Genomic DNA, 19,618 nt, shown 5'->3' with positions numbered 1-19,618 from the left:
ACCTCATGCTGTTGTCCTGAAATTCAAATTAGATCAATTGATTAAACCACTTTAGAAACTTTACGTTTTCTTATTAAATGTTGGTTCTTGTCCTTGATAGGGGTGTTGAAGTAAAGGCTAAATGACCCTTGATGGATATGTTATTCGGGTATAGTTAGGACTAGGTAACCTCTAAGGTTCCTTTCACTTCCAAGATTCTATTATTCTGGGTGAGGAGAACAGGACAATTTGTATCAATATATGTGATGGGACTGACTGTTACCCTGGATCTGAAATTCTCTCCCTTCTGGCTTCCTTTAAGTCCCTGCTAAAATCCCATCTTCTATATTAAACCTTCTCCAATTCTTTTAGGTCCCGGTGCCTTTTCTCTGTTGATTATTTTGTATTTATCTTGTATATATTTTGTTTATACCTAGTTTTTTGTATGTTATCTATGGATTGTAAGCTCCTTGGGGACAAGGATGCTTTTTATCTTTCTTATTTTCCCAAGCTTTGTAGCAGGAGTTTAATAAATGTTTATTGACTGACTATAAAAACTAGAAATGTTTTTATGCTTATTTGTCCCTGAAGGTGCATATACTTTGTTCTATATTTAACATTGCAGCTTGACTGTCCATGGATATCAATATTCCCCTCTCTCCCATCAAGGCCCAGGAGAAATTCAACACTGGTACTTTGTGTTCCTCTGTCAGCCACAAGAGGCAAGTAAGGAGTGAAGGGGAGAGACACTCCTCTGTCAAGTTGCTTATCTTCACAGATCTAAGATTGGTGACTTGCTATCTATGTGAAATGCATGACTAAACTGCAAGAATAATTTTTCAGTCTCTGGTAGAGAACCTGGAAATAATACATTTTAAACTCTGATAAGTTTTCTTGGCATAAAAACATATACAGAATTTTCCTAAAATTACAAAGCTCCTCTATCCTCATCCTCTTCACTCTTACCCTTAGAAATTCCCTTAAAAAGAATGTATACCTGTTTAAGTGTTATCGCTATTGCAGAAAGTCCTTTTTTAATGATTGGATGGAGCGTATATGGTTTTTTTTTTTCCACAGGAGAAAGAAAGTAGTAACTGAATCTGCCCCATAGAATCATAAAGTCTTCTCTTTCAGAATATTGAATTTGCTGACACATCACAAAATCTCTAATTTCTGCTGACAGCAGTATCTGCTCCACTTGCAGAGTGGAGACAGCAAAAATAGTGACAGTTATTTTTATAAGGGGACTTTAGAAGGGAGTAGATGGCCAAATGTTATTTCTTGTTGGTAAATGAAGTTATTCCCACGGAAGAAGAAACTGGGAAATGAATTTTCTGAAAGAGATAGGATGATGATAGAGATGACTTTTCTAACTCCAGGAGAATTATTTTTACAATTGGATAAGATTCGAATCTCAAATACATACATATATATGTGTGTACACATTTATTCATATATCTATATAATTATATATCTGTATAGATATATATCTATATATCTATAGAGACACAGGGAGAAATAGGGACAGAGAGACACACAAAAAGAAAAAGACACACAGAGAGAGACAGAGACAAAAGACAATATGCATTAGCAGAGTCAGATTTCCAGAACTAAATTGACAACAATTCACTCTTCCAATACCCACACCCCAGGATTTTAGGATTACCCTTGAGGGGATTGTATGATTCTCCTCTAATGTCATTGACTTAAATCTCCATATTGTTGTGTTATCTCAATTACAACCACCAGTGATTAATACCCCAATACTAATCAAGAAGCTTTTACAAAAGACTATTTTCTGTAAGGCCCTCTTCACTTGAAACTAGAAAGGCTGGAGAGAACAAGATATTTTCTTTGGCTACTTATATCTTTTGAATAATAATAACAGCAGTAATAAATGGTAATAAAATGATATCTTTTTGTATATATTTTGATGATATATTTGGAAAAACATTAACATTCAATTAAAAAGTTAGCTGAAACAATAAGTTTCAGGATATAAAGTGAATCTATATAATCATCAACATTTCTGTATATCACAAACAAAATCCTTCAAAAAGAGAAAGGAAGAGATATGCCATTTAAAATAACTTTTGGCAATATAAAATACCTGGGAGTACACTTACCAAAATAAACCCAGGAACTATATGAACAAAATTGTGTGTGTGTGTGTGTGTGTGTGTGTGTGTGTGTGTGTGTGTGTGTGTAAATTTTATAAAATTAAAATCAGATGTAAACAATTGGAGAAATATTGTTCATGGTTAAGCAGGACCTACCTAATAAAAAATGACAATTTATCTGTGTGTGTGTGTATATATATATATACACACATGCAATATATACAATGCCATCCTAATTTAATTATAAAAAATATTTTGCTGACTTAGAAAATAAAATTCATTTGGAAGACCAAAAAGTCAAGACTGTCAAAGGAATTAAGGGGGAAAAATGTAAAGGAAGGAGGTTTAGTAGTTTAGAAATAGAAAGACAGATCACTCAAATGGAGTAGACATACGATTTATAGCAGCAAATAAATATAGTAGCATTGTATCTGACAAGTGTGAAAACATGTTTTGGAGATAAGAAATAATTAGACAAGATCAGAATGGATACATGATCTGGATACAAGAAGAAATGTTATGAAAAATTTAAAGAATGTGGATATATATTAGACTTATGCATAGGTGAACAATTTGTAAATAAGAGATAGGAGCAGTGTGAAGTGTAAAATGGATAATTTTGATTATCAATTAAAATATTTTATACAAATAAAACATATATAACCAAGATCTTATAAAAATTGTGAGAAAATTTTTATAGATAGATTTTCAGATAAAAGTCTCATATTTCAAATATTTAAAGAAATCTATCAGTGTTATGAGTCATTCCCCAAATGACAAATAGTCAATGGATATGAACAAATGGTTTTCCAGTGAAGAAATCAAAATAACATATAACCATGTGAAAAAATGCTCTAAATCATTATTTATTAGAGAAATGTAAATTAAAACAACGTTGAAATATCATTTTGTACCTATCAGATTGACTAAAATGACTGAAGGGGAAAGTGACAAATATTGGAGAATATGTGGAAAAACTGGGACACTAATTCACTCTTGGTGGAACTGTGAACTGTTCTGGCTATTTTGGAGAGCAATCTGGAAGTATACTCAAAGAGTTATTAAACTGTCTATATCCTGCAATCCCACTATTATGTTAAAAGAACCTATATGTTCTAAAATATTTATACCAGCTCTTTTTGCAGTGACTAAGAACTGATAATTATGAGGATCCCTGTCAATTGGGGAATGGCTAAACAAGTTGCGGTGTATGATTATAATGGAATACTACTATGCTATGAGAAAAGATGAGCTTGATAATCTTAGAAAAACATGGATAGACTTACATGAAATGATGAAAATGAAATGAACAGAATTAAGAGAACACCATAAAAAGTAACAACAATATTGTTTTAAGAATTACTTTGAAGTGACTAAGTCATTTTAACTATTGTAAATATTCAGATTAATTACACAGGACCTATGAAGGAAGATGCTATCTGAAGCAGAGAAATAACTGATTAATAGATGTATATAAAGAATGGTTTTTACAAATTTACATGTTTTTGTATCTCATGGTAGCTATCTCTATGGTGGAGTGGAGAAGGGAAGAAAAAAAGAAAATTACATGATAATTTGATTATGTGTTTAAAAGGAATAGCAAGTTGTATAAAATACGAGTGCAGTTTGATGTATAATCATCTTTCTACCCCCCATTAGAAATTCTTGTTTTATTTCTTAAGTTCACAATAAAATAAAATTAAATTTAAAAAAAGAAATATTAAGCCTGTAGAAGTGTTTCATTTTTAAAATGGAGCATATTTTGTATGGTAAATACTCTGTGAACTTTATATAAAGAGATGTTAGTTATTGTAATTAAAAAAAAAGAAATCAGTAATTGCTAGAAATCAGGGCTTTTTAAATGGTTTTGTTGATTTCTAAACTTAAGAAAGTGTTAAAATGAAGATTAAACTTAAAATTATGTATGCATATAAAGAACGAAATCATAAATAAATTGGAGGAACATGGGATGGTTTACCTCTCAGACTTGTGGAGGAGGAAGGAGTTTGTGTCCAACGGAGAACTAGAGACCATTATTGATCACAAAATAGAACATTTTGATTACACCAAATTAAAAAGTTTCTGCACAAACAAAACTAATGCAAACAAGATTAGAAGGGAAGTAACAAATTGGGAAAAATTTTTTACAGTTAAAGGTTCTGATAAAGGCCTCATCTCCAAAATATACAGAGAATTGACTTTAATTTATAAGAAATCAAGCCATTCTCCAATTGATAAATGGTCAAAGGATATGAACAGACAATTTTCAGATGATGAAATTAAAACTATTTCCACTCATATGAAAGAGTGTTCCAAATCACTATTGATCAGAGAAATGCAAATTAAGACAACTCTGAGGTATCATTACACACCTGTCAGATTGGCTAAGATGACAGGAACAAATAACGATGAATGTTGGAGGGGCTGTGGGAAAACTGGGACACTGATGCATTGTTGGTGGAGTTGTGAAAGAATCCAACCATTCTGGAGAGCAATCTGGAATTATGCCCCAAAACTTATCAAACTGTGCATACCCTTTGACCCAGCCATACTACTACTGGGCTTATACCCCAAGGAACTACTAGAGAAGGGAAAGGGTCCTGTATGTGCCAAAATGTTTGGGGCAGCCCTTTTCATAGTGGCTAGAAGCTGGAAGATGACTGGATGTCCATCAATTGGAGAATGGTTGGGTAAACTATGGTATATGAATGTTATGGAATATTATTGTTCTATAAGAAATGACCAACAGGAGAAATACAGAGAGGCTTGGAGAGACTTACATCAACTGATGCTGAGTGAAACGAGCAGAACCAGAAGATCATTATACACTTCAACAATGATACTGTACGAGGATGTATGCTGATGGAAGTGGATTTCTTCAACATAGAGAAGAGCTAATCCAATTCCAATTGATTAATGATGGACAGAACCAGCTACATCCAGAAAAGGAACACTGGGAAATGAGTGTAAACTGTTATTTTTACCTTCTGAATCCAATTCTTCCTGTGCAACAAAAAATTCGGTTCTACACACATATATTGTATCTAGAATATACTGTAATATATTTAACATATATGAGACTGCTTGCCATCTGGGGGAGGGGGTTGGGGGAGGAAGGGAAAAAAATCTGAATAGAAGTAAGTGCAAGGGATAATGTTGTAGAAAATTACCCATGCATATGTACTGTCAAAAAAATGTTATAATTATAAAATAAAATTTAAAAAAAAAAAGAAAAGAGCCAAGATCAGAAAAAAAATTATGTATGCATCTTTAAAAAACAACAACAGCAAAACCAAAAGCAATAATTGATATTAATATAGGATGTTAACATTTGCAAAGCAGTTTACATATGTTAACTCATTAGAATGAACCCTAATTCTGGTTCAGCAATCAACAATCCATCTCTTTACCATGTGATTAGCAGACCAGAATTAGTGACAAATTTAAGCTCCCCAGACTCTTCCTGGTAGCAGGCAGAGCATGTTCTCAGTGCTCTGAGAATAGTGTGCCACATATATTTCCCAGGGGTTCCAGAAGATTTAATATAATTTTAAGTTTTAAAACATTTATGTGTATGTGCATGTGTATATAGACATATATTTTTTATATATGTACCATATATGTCTATAGACAAAGGAGTACACAGATGAGTTTTTGGAAACAATGATGAAATCCTGTTGAATAGCCAGTATAATATGCTATAATGCTGTTGTCAAAGACTATCTTGTAACAAAATGTATCTGAAAAAGTTTGGGGGATTTTTTTCACTCGGTTCATAGCCTCCAATACAGAAACTTAAGAAAATGTATGTAAGATACTCTATACACATATGGATATTAACTCGTCATTCTTAGTGACAGGCTCATGGCATAGTCAATAGAGTACTGGCCTTGGAGCCAAGAAGACTTGGATCAAATCCTGCCCTAATAAATATTGACTGTGAGCCTGGACAAGTGATTTATCCCCTTAATGCTGTAGAAAACTCTCGTAAGAATGTTAAGTTGAGCAGGAGTCATAGACTTACGTTGATAAAGAATGTTTCTTCACAAAGGGTTTCTTTGTATCAATGAAGTCTCAAGTCCAGGACCTTTCCTATACTCATTTTTAAGCATGCAGTTCCCAATATTACAAAATAATGCTTTAGTAAGATATGGAATAGAATGAAATCCATCATTAAGTATCCATGAGACTCAAAGATGTATGCAAAACCACAGTTACTTAAAAGTTAGAAGCATGACTTTGGCTGATACCTTTTATCCAAAAGCCTTTTTTTGTTGTTGTTGCCTGGTCCCCCCCAGCTGAAGAGGAGACTGGACACACTTTTTATTTTTTCTTTAGCCATATTCATTCAATACTGTTGCCAGCTCTGAGGAATTGTTAGCCAGATTACAAATGTTTCTGGAGATTAGAATGAGACTGATTATTCTTCATTCTCCATAATGCAAGACAAATCTGTTGTGGAGTCCTCATATCCTTGGTTGTATTTATTCTTACCCCTAGAGCTCTTTCTGTCCTCTCTCTTCCAATTATCAGTTCCAGCTCTATTTCCATGCAAAACTTGGGGGAAAATATGCTTTATTTTTCCCCAGTAACTTAAACAGGAAAGGGTAGCAATGTTTTCCTGAATTTTGATGTGGGATTATTTCTATAAAATATCACTATACAATGATAAGACTAGTTTTTCAGAGACATGAAGTATGTCAATCAATAAATAAGCATCTGCTCAGTGTTGGCCCCTGGGGAATACAAGTACAAAGAATGAAGCAATCCCTTCTCTATTGGTAGAGATAGCATGTACATATAAAGCCTATAAAGAATAAATGAAAGTAAAAGGTGCAAATAAAACATGCTGGGAACATAGTGCCCCACATGTAGCCGGGAGAATCATGGTATGTTTTGAAAGGAGGCAGAATAGACATCTCTAACCTCTCCTCTCCCCTCCACTCTTCTCCAAGGGGACTTCCTGCCAGGAGGGGAAGCTGGAGTTTTGGGCTAGATGGTCTAGCTACTCTCCTCAGGGAGTGGAGCTACAGACTCAAATTATATCTATCTGCTCTCTTAGATATGGTTAGTCTAGGTGATATAGTTTTCAGGTTCAATGTAACATCTGTTTGCTGTTTATTTGGAGGGAGCAGGACCTAAGCTATCTTTGAAGCTTGACGCCCTTCCTATAAAATACTAGCTCCACAATGAAAATATACATATAGAAAGAAGCATTTATTAAAGAAACCCATTTATCCAATTCAGTGGCAAAATAGAAATCAGAGAAATTGCTTTAGGAGAATGTGCATTAGACCATAAAGAGTAAAGAAGTTCTCCTATTGGGGAGAAGGTCAATCAAGAGAGTTCCAGATCTTATCGAAGTTCCATATTAGTGTAGACACCTGTTGATTGGGATATGCTAGAGACTACCATTTTCTTTCATGTTGGCTTTGTCACAGAGTCTTTCCTTTAGCAATTTGAAAGGGGTTGACATCTTCTATCTTTCCTCATAATTGTAAGCCAGAAATGTCTAATTGCTTAATTGTAGCACCTGAGGAGATTTAAAGACTACTGAAAATCTCTTGAGTTCTTGCTCTACCCATCCCTTATAAAGGCTCAGGGTATCAATTTCCACCAATGAGGAGAGGGTCCCATATCAATGGGCTTTGGAACTGGGATGGCATATATTATAAATTAAAATATAAGTAAAATAAATATACAAATACAAGCAAAATGCATAAATAAAATAACTTTGTAAATTATAAATCTCTATATAAATGTACAGATATTATTGTTTTTAAACAAGGCATACCCAATTCTTAATCTTAACAAAATCTATTATATTTTAAAGAGAAATCAACTATATATTAAAAAGATTTTTAAAAGAAATGTATCTGACTAAGCATTTGCTTAATTGAATATATTATTTCTTCATGCCCTACTACTACTATAGCTGTGGGATATCCTTATATTTTGCATAAGAGACTTCTGGCTCCCCAAACATACAAATTTAGCCAAGAGTTGTGACATCGTCTCAACCTTGGGGGCCCTTAGTTGGAGAAGTTCATTTCTTCCCTTAAAGAGGCAAGGATCAGCTTCATGAACTTTGTTCCCAGTCTATCCCAGTCAGAGACAAAATTTCATTTGGTAGCCAGAGTAATTAGTACACTTTTATTGAGGCTTTTTAGACATCCCCTCTGGACTCCCTCTTTAGAGTGAAAGTGCATCTTTGAGAGATGCATGGATGCTTTTAATTCTATGTGTCTCTCAGGGAGGTAGGGTCTAAGTGTTATGTTTTGTCATGATGTACCAGTAACTGGTAATAAGGGTATATAAAATTTTTTTCATCTGGTCACTCACAACTTTTTGAAGGCCTCAGGGGTGTCATAATATGTTTTTATTACATCTGATCATGTAGAGTCTATATCCAGGCTTAGCACTCCCCAGAGGACTGAAAGGGCTTCTCTAGCCTCTTTCCCTCTGTAATCCTGCCTTCGATCCCCATGGGGCTCTTTCCTAGGGTCAGGATGTCACTGCTATGGTGGTCATAGATACTCCACCTGTCTGGAAAGTCTCACAGTCAAGCAGTCAGCACAAATATTTTTTTTCCTAGCATGAATTCCAGCTTCCATACCCTGTCCACTCACCTTATCTCTGACTGAGACACACAATTCATCTCCCACTATTAATATCCCACTGTGAAGCTGCCTTCTCTGCAATGCACATCAAAGTTTATGTTCACATTATGTTTCACTGCAGACTAATGGCCAAGCAGAGTGAATAACCATATGCTGGAACAATGCATCTGAGACTTCACTGATTACAATTGGGAGGAGAAACTATCTTCAACTGGGGCCATCAAGCTTCCTTTTGTAACATACTTTAAAAGAAACTTCATATTCTTTCTTTGCTACTGCTCTGAATTTTTATTTCATTCTTGTGAAACATGGTCATCCTAAAAACTATCTGAAAGAATCATGAACTCTCAGAGCTGGAAGAAAGCTTGGAAGTCACTGAGTCCAATTTGAATTTTAACTCTATAATATTCCCAACAAGTGGTCATCCAGAATTTGTCTGATGACCTCTAAGTTCTAAGTTAACCCTATATACTTTGGGTAATTATTATTATTAGGAAATTGTTCCTTATATTAAAAACTTCATAAGAGTTGGAAGACAGATGGGGGTGATTTTAAAAATGCACTGCTGATGATTATCAGAAAGCAAACAAACCCTTACAGGTTGATGACTAGATTTGATTACAGACCCCTTCACCAGGTGACTCTCCTATAATCTGTAGGATAAGAATAATAGAACACTGTGCTCTAATGAATTGGGTGAGATTCTTGGCAAATTTTTTGAAAATATACAATAAGTCACTCTGCCCTAATGAATTGGACGAGAATCTTGGTAAATTCTTGAAAATTTACAATATGTCACTGCCCTAATGAATTAATTGATATTCTTGGTAAATTGTTTGAAAATATGCATTTCAAGCTTCAGGTAAAGCCAAAAAAGCAGGGGTAGCTATCCTTATCTCAGATCAAGCAAAAGCAGAAGTTGATCTAGTTAAAAGAGATAAGGAAGGAAACTATATCCTGCTGAAAGGTAGCATAAATAATAAAACCATATCAATACTAAACATATATGCACCAAGTGGTATAGCATCTAACTTTCTAAAGGAAAAGTTAAGAGAATTGCAAGAAGAAATAGACAGTAAAACTATAATAGTGGGAGATCTCAACCTTGCACTCTCAGATTTAGACAAATCAAACCACAAAACAAATAAGAAAGAAATTAAAAAAGTAAATAGAACATTAGAAAAACTAGGTATGATAGACCTTTGGAGAAACCTGAATGGCAATAGAAAGGAATATATTTTCTTCTCAGCAGTTAATGGATCCTATACAAAAATTGACCATATATTAGGACATAAAGATCTCAAAATTAAATGTAGGAAGGCAGAAATAATAAATGCCTTCTTCTCAGATCACAATGCAATAAAAGCTACATTCAGTAAGAAGTTAGGGGTAAATAGACCAAAAAGTAATTGAAAACTGAATAATCTCATCTTAAAGAATGACTGGGTGAAACAGCAAATTATAGAAACAATTAATAATTTCACCCAAGATAATGACAATGATGAGACATCATACCAAAATCTGTGGGATGCAGCTAAAGTGGTAATAAGGGGAAATTTTATATCTTTAGAGGCTTATTTGAAGAAAATAGAGAAAGAGAAGATTAACGAATTGGGCCTGCAACTTAAAAAGCTAGAAAAAGACCAAATTAAAAACCCCCAACCAAAAATTAAACTTGAAATACAAAAATTAAAAGGAGAAATCAATAATATTGAAAGTAAAAAAACTATTGAATTAATAAATAAAACCAAGAGTTGGTTTTATGAAAAAGCCAATAAAATAGATAAACCTTTGGTAAATCTGATCAGAAAAAAGAAAGAGGAAAATCAAATTGTTAGTCTTACAAATGAAAAGGGGGATCTTTCCACCAATGAAGAGGAAATTAGAGAAATAATAAGGAGTTACTTTGCCCAACTTTATGCCAATAAATTTGATAACTTAAGTGAAATGGATGACTTCCTCCAAAAAATATAGGCTTCCTAGATTAACAGAGGAGGAGATAAATTGCTTAAATAGTCCCATTTCAGAAAAAGAAATAGAACAAGCTATTAATCAACTCCCCAGGAAAAAATCCCCAGGACCAGATGGATTTACATGTGAATTCTACCAAACATTTAAAGAACAATTAGCCCCAATGATATATAAACTATTTGAAGAAATAGGGGATGAAGGAGTCCTACCAAACTCCTTTTATGACACAGACATGGTACTGATACCTAAACCTGGTAGATCGAAAACTGAGAAAGAAAACTATAGACCAATTTCCTTAATGAATATTGATGCTAAAATCTTAAATATTAGCAAAAAGACTTCAGAAAATCATCCCCGGGATAATACACTATGATCAAGTAGGATTTATACCAGGAATGCAGGGCTGGTTTAATATTAGGAAAACTATTAGTATAATTGACCATATTAATAATCAAATTAATAAAAACCATATGATCATCTCAATAAATGCAGAAAAAGCATTTGACAAAATCCAACATCCATTCCTACTACAAACTCTTGAGAGTATAGGAATAAATGGACTATTCCTTAGAATAATCAGGAGCATATATTTAAGACCTTCAGTAAGCATAATATGCAATAGAAATAAACTGCAACCTTTCCCAGTAAGATCAGGAGTGAAACAAGGTTGCCCACTGTCACCATTACTATTCAATATAGTACTAGAAATGCTAGCCTCGGCAATAAGAGTCGAGAAAGAGATTCAAGGAATTAGAGTAGGAAATTAGGAAATCAAACTATCACTCTTTGCAGATGACATGATGGTATACTTAGAGAACCCCAAAGACTCTGCTAAAAAGCTATTAGAAATAATTCAGAATTTTAGCAAAGTGGCAGGATACAAAATAAATTCACATAAATCCTCAGCATTTTTGTATATCACCAACAAAATGCAACAGCAAGAGATACAAAGAGAAATTCCATTCCAAACAAATGTTGAGAGTATAAAGTATTTGGGAATCCATCTACCAAAGAATAGTTAGGAATTATATGAGAAAAATTAAAAAACACTTGCCACAAAAAATAAAGTCAGATTTAAATAATTGGAAAGACATTCAGTGTTCTTGGATAGGCCGAGCGAATATAATAAAGATGACAATACTCCCCAAACTAATCTATCTATTTAGTATTATGCCAATCAGACTCCCAAGAAACTATTTTAATGACCTAGAAAAAATAACAACAAAATTCACATGAAAGAATAAAAGGTTGAGAATTGCAAGGGAACTAATGAAAAAAAAAATCAGAGGAAGGTGGTCTAAGTGTACCTGATCTAAAGCTATATTATATAGCAGCAGTCACCATAACCATTTGGTATTGGCTAAGAAATAGACCGGTAGATTAGTGGAAGAGATTAGATACAAAGGACAAAAAAGGGGACATCTATAGCAATCTAATCTTTGACAAACCCAAAGATACCAACATTATGGATAAAAATTCATATTATTTGGAAAAAACTGTTGGGAAAACTGGAAATCAGTATGGCAGAAATTAGATATGGATTCACACTTAACACCATATACCAAGATAAGATCAAAATGGGTCCATGATTTAGGCATAAAGAATGAGATCATAAATAGATTAGAGGAACAGAGAATAGTCTACCTCTCAGACCTGTGGAGGAGGAAGGAATTTATGACCAGAGGAGAACTAGAGATCATTATTGATCACAAAATAGAAGATTTTGATTACATCAAACTAAAAAGTTTCTGTACAAACAATACTAATGCAAACAAGATTAGAAGGGAAGTAACAAATTGGAAAAATATATTTAAAGTTAAAGGTTCTGACAAAGGTCTCATTTCCAAAATATATAGAGAACTGACCCTAATTTATAAGAAATCAAACCATTCTCCAATTGATAAATGGTCAAAGCATATGAACAGACAATTCTCAGATGATGAAATTGAAACTATATCCACTCATATGAAAGAGTGTTCCAAATCACTACTGATCAGAGAAATGCAAATTAAGACAACTCTGAGATACCACTACACACCTGTCTGATTGGCTAAGATGACAGGAACAAATAATGATGAATGTTGGAGGGGATGTGGGAAAAGTGGGACACTGATACATTGTTGGTGGAGTTGTGAAAGAATCCGGCCATTCTGGAGAGCAATTTGGAACTATGCCCAAAAAGTTATCAAACTGTGCATACCCTTTGACCCAGCATTGCTGTTATTGGGCTTATATACCAAAGAAATACTAAAGAGCGGAAAGGGACCTATATGTGCCAGAATGTTTGTGGCAGCTCTTTTTGTTGTAGCTAGAAACTGGAAGTTGAATGGATGTCCATCAATTGGAAAATGGTTGGGTAAATTATGGTATATGAAGGTTCTGGAATATTATTGCTCTGTAAGAAATGACCAGCAGGAGGAATACAGAGAGGCTTGGAGAGACTTACATCAACTGATGCTGAGTGAAATGAATAGAACCAGAAGATCGCTGTACACTTCAATGTTGTATGAAGATGATGGAAGTGGATATCTTCAACATAAGGAAGATCCAACTCACTTCCAGTTGATCAATGATGGACAGAAATAACTACACCCAGAGAAGGAACACTGGGAAGTGAATGTAAATTGTTAGCACTACTGTCTATCTACCCAGGTTACTTATACCTTCGGAATCTAATACTTAATGTGCAACAAGAAAATGGTATTTACACACATATATGTTGTATCTAGGTTATATTGTAACACATGTAAAATGTATGGGATTGCCTGTCGTTGGGGGGGAGGGAGTGGAGGGAGGGGGAGATAGTTTGGAGGGATGAATACAGGGGATAATGTTATAAAAAGAAAAATTACTCATGCATATATACTGTGGAAAAATTCTAAATAAAAAATTTATTAAAAAAAAAAGAAAATATGCATTTCAAAACTGATCTAGTTCAGGGCTGATATCAGTTGGTGATGAATCTAATACCTGGATATATAAAACATAATCCTTTTCTGGAGGGAGGAGCCAGATACAGGTCAGTAGTCCACCATGTATAACCTAAAAAAGCTAGACCAGCCCAGTTTCTTTTCAATACCAAGATTCAAGAGGTTTCATCAAATGGAAAAATCATCTCCAGAGACAGAGATTCAAGAAGTTGTTGACTTCAAATTTTAGTCTTGCTAGTCACTGGAATAACCATGGCAAGATACTTAATCCATTCTTTCTTAATCTTAAAATGAAGAGGCCAGATGGTCTCCGAAATGAAACAAAATCTGTGCTTGTTAAGCATCTTTTATTTGCCAGTCACTGTGATAGGTACAGGTGATATAAAAATAAAACTGAAATTGTTATTGCCTTCAAAGAATTTATAAATATCAGGGGAAATGTGTGTGTGTATTTATAAACTCGAGATATAAATAGATATAGATAGAGACACACACATATTATCAGAGGGTACAATGGATAGAGCATTGGAACTGGTATCAGGAGGACCTGAATTCAAATTTGAGACATATTCCAGACATGCATGCAGGTCCCTTCCAGTTCTGGATCTTTGATCCCATGATCCTATGACCTTTTTGAAATCTAAATGAGATCTGTGCTTTGTATAAACAAATTAAAAACTTGTCAGCGATGGCCTGCATAGACATACCCCACAATCCTGTTTGCTTCCTGGATATTTCCATTTCCACACTTAGCAACACTGTAGGGCCAGCTGGATTTTTCTTTCTTATCGGCTTCTCTTTCTTACAGACATATATAGCTTCTATCAAAGATCCCACTCTGCTTTGCTTACTTTCCCTGTACTGTTTTTTCTTCTGACACAGCTTTAGCTGTTCTGCACAGTGCGTTAGTGACCCTAAAAAAGAATGTACTGAGACATGGCAGATGAAAAGCTAGAGGGTATAAAGAAAACATCAGCCTTAAATAGGAGGAGGGTTACAGGTCTTGTTCCTGGAACGCTGAGGGAATAGTTGAATAGGAGCCATTCTAGGCCAGACAGCAAGATGGCTAAGAGAAATTCCTCCCTGTCGGCTTTTGGCACCTTCTGTTTCAGCCTGGAATTATTTACTTGTGTATTAGAGAACCTTTGACCTGGATTTCTGGAGTGCTCTGTGGAAACCCATTATCATCCTTTCAATCCTCCCTGTGCCCATTGAAATTAGTTTGAAGGTTGCTTACAAAGTTGTAAGAATTATTTCCCTGTTGGCAAATATGAAAGCAAAAAATTTTGAGACAAAATGGCAGACAAGAGAAATGATTAAAGATATATCAAAGATATTTTTATAAATTCACATAACCTTGATTATGTGTCACAATCAAATTAGTTTTTACATTTTAGGATTATTAACTCTCTCCCTTCCTCCCTCTCCCTCTCCCTCTCCCTCTCCCTCTCCCTCTCCCTCTCCCTCTCCCTCTCCCTTCCTCCCTCTCCCTCTCCCTTCCTCCCTCTCCCTCTCCTTCTCCCTTCCTCCCTCTCCCTCTCCCTTCCTCCCTCTCCCTCTCCCTCTCCCTCTCCCTCTCCCTTCCTCCCTCTCCCTCTCCCTCTCCCTCTCCCTCTCCCTCTCCCTCTCCCTTCCTCCCTCTCCCTCTCCCTCTCCCTTCCTCCCTCTCCCTCTCCCTCTCCCTCTCCCTTCTCCCTCTCCCTCTCCCTCTCCCTCTCCCTTCCTCCCTCTCCCTCTCCCTCTCCCCCCCCTCCTCCCTCTCCCCCCCTCCTCCCTCTCCCCCCCCTCCTCCCTCTCCCTTCCTCCCTCTCCCTCTCCCTCACCCTCTCCCTCTCCCTCTCCCTCTCCCTCTCCCTCTCCCTCTCCCTCTCCCTCTCCCTCTCCCTCTCCCTCTCCCTCTCCCTCTCCCTCTCCCTCTCCCTCTCCCTCTCCCTCTCCCTCTCCCTCTCCCTCTCCCTCTCCCTCTCCCTCTCCCTCTCCCTCTCCCTCTCCCTCTCTCTCTCTCTCTCTCTCTCTCTCTCTCTCTCTCTCTCTCTCTCTCTCTCACACACACACACACACACACACACACACACACACACACACACACACACACACATGTCCTTCTGTCTCTTTCTGTGTTTCTGGCTGTCTGTTTTCTCCTTCCCTCCTCTTTCTCTGTTTCTCCATTTTATTTTATTTTTTTGCTTTGTGCCTAACTTCTAATTTGATACTTTCAAATGTTTTTGCCTTTAAACATTATCTTCATTTTGCAGATGGAAGAAGAAAGGACAGGAAGTTAGGAGGATTTCACTGAAACTATGTTCAGTCAGTGATGGATCCTGCCAAGTATTTTCATTCTCCCTTTCTCCCTCACTCTTTCCTAATCAAACCTTTTATAGGGAACACTGTAATCAATCAGCGATCCTCACTTTCATATACTCCCTTGTGAATAGATTTTCCTAGTTTAAAGTACAAGTTTTTAACACACTTCTTAACTCAGTGGTACCATTTTACTTTGTACTCTGGATGATTTTAAGTACTTTTGAACTCTGTAGCCTGTGCAATAGGAGATAGCAGGAGATAGAAGGTAAAAGTGATGATGTCCATAAAATTACTACATTTCACAAGAATGATTGCTCTCAGACCCCTGAACTTCTAGGAATAACCCAATGTTGTGGGATTATCTAGATGACAGGACTTTTATAGAAAAAGCAATGGAAAAGAGCTTAAAGGTCATCCAATCATGTAATCCTAAGATTATGCACTATTGATTTAGAGCTACAAAGGACCTCCAAAGGCATCTTTTTTCTCTCTTATTTTACAGATGATCAACTTCAGTCCCAGAGAAAGATCCCACTCTGCTGTGCTCAGCAGCCTTAGCTATCCTGAATGTAACATCCCCTAAGTCTAAGTGTCAGGACTAGAATTCAGATATTCCAACTTCTGTTCTATTCTTAAACACTTTTTCTGAGCTCAGTGGATTCAGAGGGAGGAAAAAGACTGATCCAAGAACAAATGTTTGGAGACTAGTGGACAGAGTGCTGGGCTTGGAGTAAGGAAGACTCTTATTAAAACCCTGCCTCTGGCATTTGTAAGCCTTGTAACACTTGGGCAAGTCTTTAACTTCTGTGTCTCAAATGATTCATAATATTTGCCTGCTAAATCATGAACAGTCTGTATCTGGGTGGACAGAAGGAGGGCTCTATGAGGATTAAATCATAAATTTACATAAGAATTTGCATAGGAAAAAAGGCACTTCTTAAACCTGTAATTTACAGTAGGAAGAAAACTCACTTTTCTGCACCAAGGAACAAAGACTATATGAAGAAAGGAAGGAGGGAGTGGAAGTGGAGGGCAACATAACTTGTCTCTGAAGAATGAAACAGAATTCAATGGAATTTCAGAAGAGTATCTTGTAAATTAATCTCGGTCTCATATTTTGGAGGTTCTTATTTATTTTTTATGATGAGATTGCTTTCTCTGATTCACCCCAGTGCTTCTAGAATATTGGGACTGAGACTAGGTTAAGGGGTCAAGTCAGAGATACTTTTCTTATTTCTGTTCCATGGTATTAATTTCATGATTTATTTCACTGCTATTTATTGACTGAATTCTTTGGTTCTACAGCTGGGATTTCCCAATTTTTCTGGCAAAGATGTTTCCATGGTAACACGTCATCACAAGTGAAGACAAAAATTGTGGAGAAGTTGTCAGTGGATCACCAACCTGGGATCAGTCTTTCCTCTAAATTGTTTTATGGAACTGGTTATTCATCAAATTCACTCAGAAATCCATTATTTTTCATCTTTTAGTCCACTTTTTATGTGTATACAAATATGTGTATGCATATTGTTATGTTTCATGCTATTTTTCAGAGGTTAGTGTTTCTGATCCATCACTTTTCATTAAAGGTCTTGAGTAGATTTTGGACTAAACAGGTAACTGATCATACAAGTACTCACTCATTAGATCTCATTAGCAAATAGTACAGTTTAGGGGTGTTCAGTGACAATGAGTTACAAGGTTAGTAAATAAAACATGATTTTAACGTTAATAATGGGGTTAAGGATAGCCTCTCCCTCATGGATGTTAGAATGGATTCATAAAATGGCCAAGTTTGAGGTTGTGAATTATGAAATTTCCAATATGTCAGTGTTGAAAGATTTACTCAGTACTCATAGTAAGGCATTTTTATGCCATAGTCAAGATATTCTATATTGCTTGCCATTGCAATTAGAGACATTCAAACACAGACACATCTTAGTGTCTTGATGAAATTTTTCTGACTATTTGAATTTTATAATTTTAGGAAAACAAAAATCAAATGTGAATGGTACAAAGTCATCTGGGAAATAAAGGTACAAAGCTATAAAATTGAGAAGGTATACATCACTGCAGCTTGATGGACAAGTGGAATTTCTGAAATATTCTGAGAAAGATAAAATACTAATGAAATCACAATAACTCTAGGAGGAACAGCTCTTTTCCATTGTTCTAATTATGATCAACAAACTTTTCCACAAGAGATGCTTCTTCTAATCTTAGATCTTTGTGACAGTGTCAAGCAGTTAAAAAGCACTCCAGACTAAGATCCAAAAGCATGGCTTTACATTAGGATGAGGTGAAATTACAGACGTTCTTGATTTTTTTTATGGGCTAACATGTTTATGGTAGCTCCTCATGGCTTGCTTGCAAGAATTCCTTGTCTATCAGTTCCTGTACAGTCCAAATCCAGGAAATCAGAGGATGTTCTAGAATCAGACATAATTACATTTGATATCCATGTCTTGGTGATATGGAGGAGCTATTTTATGGCTTTACATTAGGATGAGGTGAAATTACAGACGTTCTTGATTTTTTTTATGGGCTAACATGTTTATGGTAGCTCCTCATGGCTTGCTTGCAAGAATTCCTTGTCTATCAGTTCCTGTACAGTCAAAATCCAGGAAATCAGAGGATGTTCTAGAATCAGACATAATTACATTTGATATCCATGTCTTGGTGATATGGAGGAGCTATTTTGTTAATAAAATGTGGCATATGAGTATTGAGCCCAGCCGAGTTTCTTCTTTACAATCCTAGAAATGCAGAATTTCATAATTGAAAGGGATTTCAGAGGCCATCTGAAATTTAACATGTGTCTCAATTAGGGGTCTCTCCACAGTTAACATCTTGGTCTTTCTGGAAGACCTTTAGTGAAGGGGGACCCATGACCTCTTAAGACAACTGATGCTATTTTGAGATAACTATTATTGGAAAAACTTTCCTCATATTGAGCCAAAAATTGACTTCTTTACAATATCTTTCCATTATCACAGGTTTTCTTCTGGAGTCAAAAAGAGAATCTTTCTTCTACATGTTGGTCCTACAAATCCTTAAGACATCTATGCTGTGACTACTAACTCTTCTCATCTCCAAGCTAATCATCCCCTGCTCTTTTATCTACTTCCTCTCTGACAGAATCTACAACTTCTCCACAAGTTTATCTGCTTTTCTTTTGATGAATCCAAGTTTGTCAGTGTCCTGCTGTGGATAAAGTGCTGAATGTGGTGTTAGAAAGACATGAATTTGAATACTGCTTCAGAAATTTTACTAGCTGTGTAACCCTGAACAAATCACTTACCTGGTACTTGACTCAGTTTCCCTATCTGTAAAAAGGGGATAATAATAGCATTTTCTTCCCATGGTTGTTATGAGGATCAAATGAGATATTTTAAAAATATTTTGCAAAACCCAAAGTGCTACATAAATGTTAGCTTTTAGCTATTATTACTCTAAATGGGGTCTGAGTGAGAGTAGAGTGGGACCATTTCTTTTCTCTTTCAGGACACTATATCTTTCTTAACAGAGATTAAGGACTTGTTTTTTTTTTAACCTGCCATATCCCATAATTGGCTCATATTAATCTGTAGGTTATTAACAATAACAGAGCTTTTTCTTGTGAACTTTCCTGCCACCTTCTACCTCTTCCTATGTGTATATGACTTTTTTTTTCAAACCCAGGTGTTACATCTAT

At 35.6% G+C, this 19,618-nt stretch overlaps 1 long non-coding RNA gene across 2 annotated transcripts in view; it reads left to right on the top strand.

The window, feature by feature from the left end:
* Nucleotides 1-19,618, top strand: part of LOC141551409 (uncharacterized) — a 139,959-nt gene that overhangs the window by 100,896 nt on the left and 19,445 nt on the right. The window contains exon 3 of one of the 2 annotated variants that reach the window (XR_012484865.1): nucleotides 8,841-9,577. The exons of the other annotated variant lie outside the window; for it this stretch is intronic. This is a non-coding gene — a long non-coding RNA (uncharacterized LOC141551409). Of the gene's footprint in view, nucleotides 1-8,840; nucleotides 9,578-19,618 lie in introns of those variants that run through there. 2 annotated transcript variants of the gene reach the window in all.

This window comes from Sminthopsis crassicaudata, chromosome 1 (assembly GCF_048593235.1).
Source record: "Sminthopsis crassicaudata isolate SCR6 chromosome 1, ASM4859323v1, whole genome shotgun sequence".
Classification (NCBI taxonomy): Eukaryota; Metazoa; Chordata; class Mammalia; order Dasyuromorphia; family Dasyuridae; genus Sminthopsis; species Sminthopsis crassicaudata.
The sequence above is the reverse complement of the archived record's forward strand: the minus strand, read 5'-3'. Positions and strand labels throughout refer to the sequence as shown.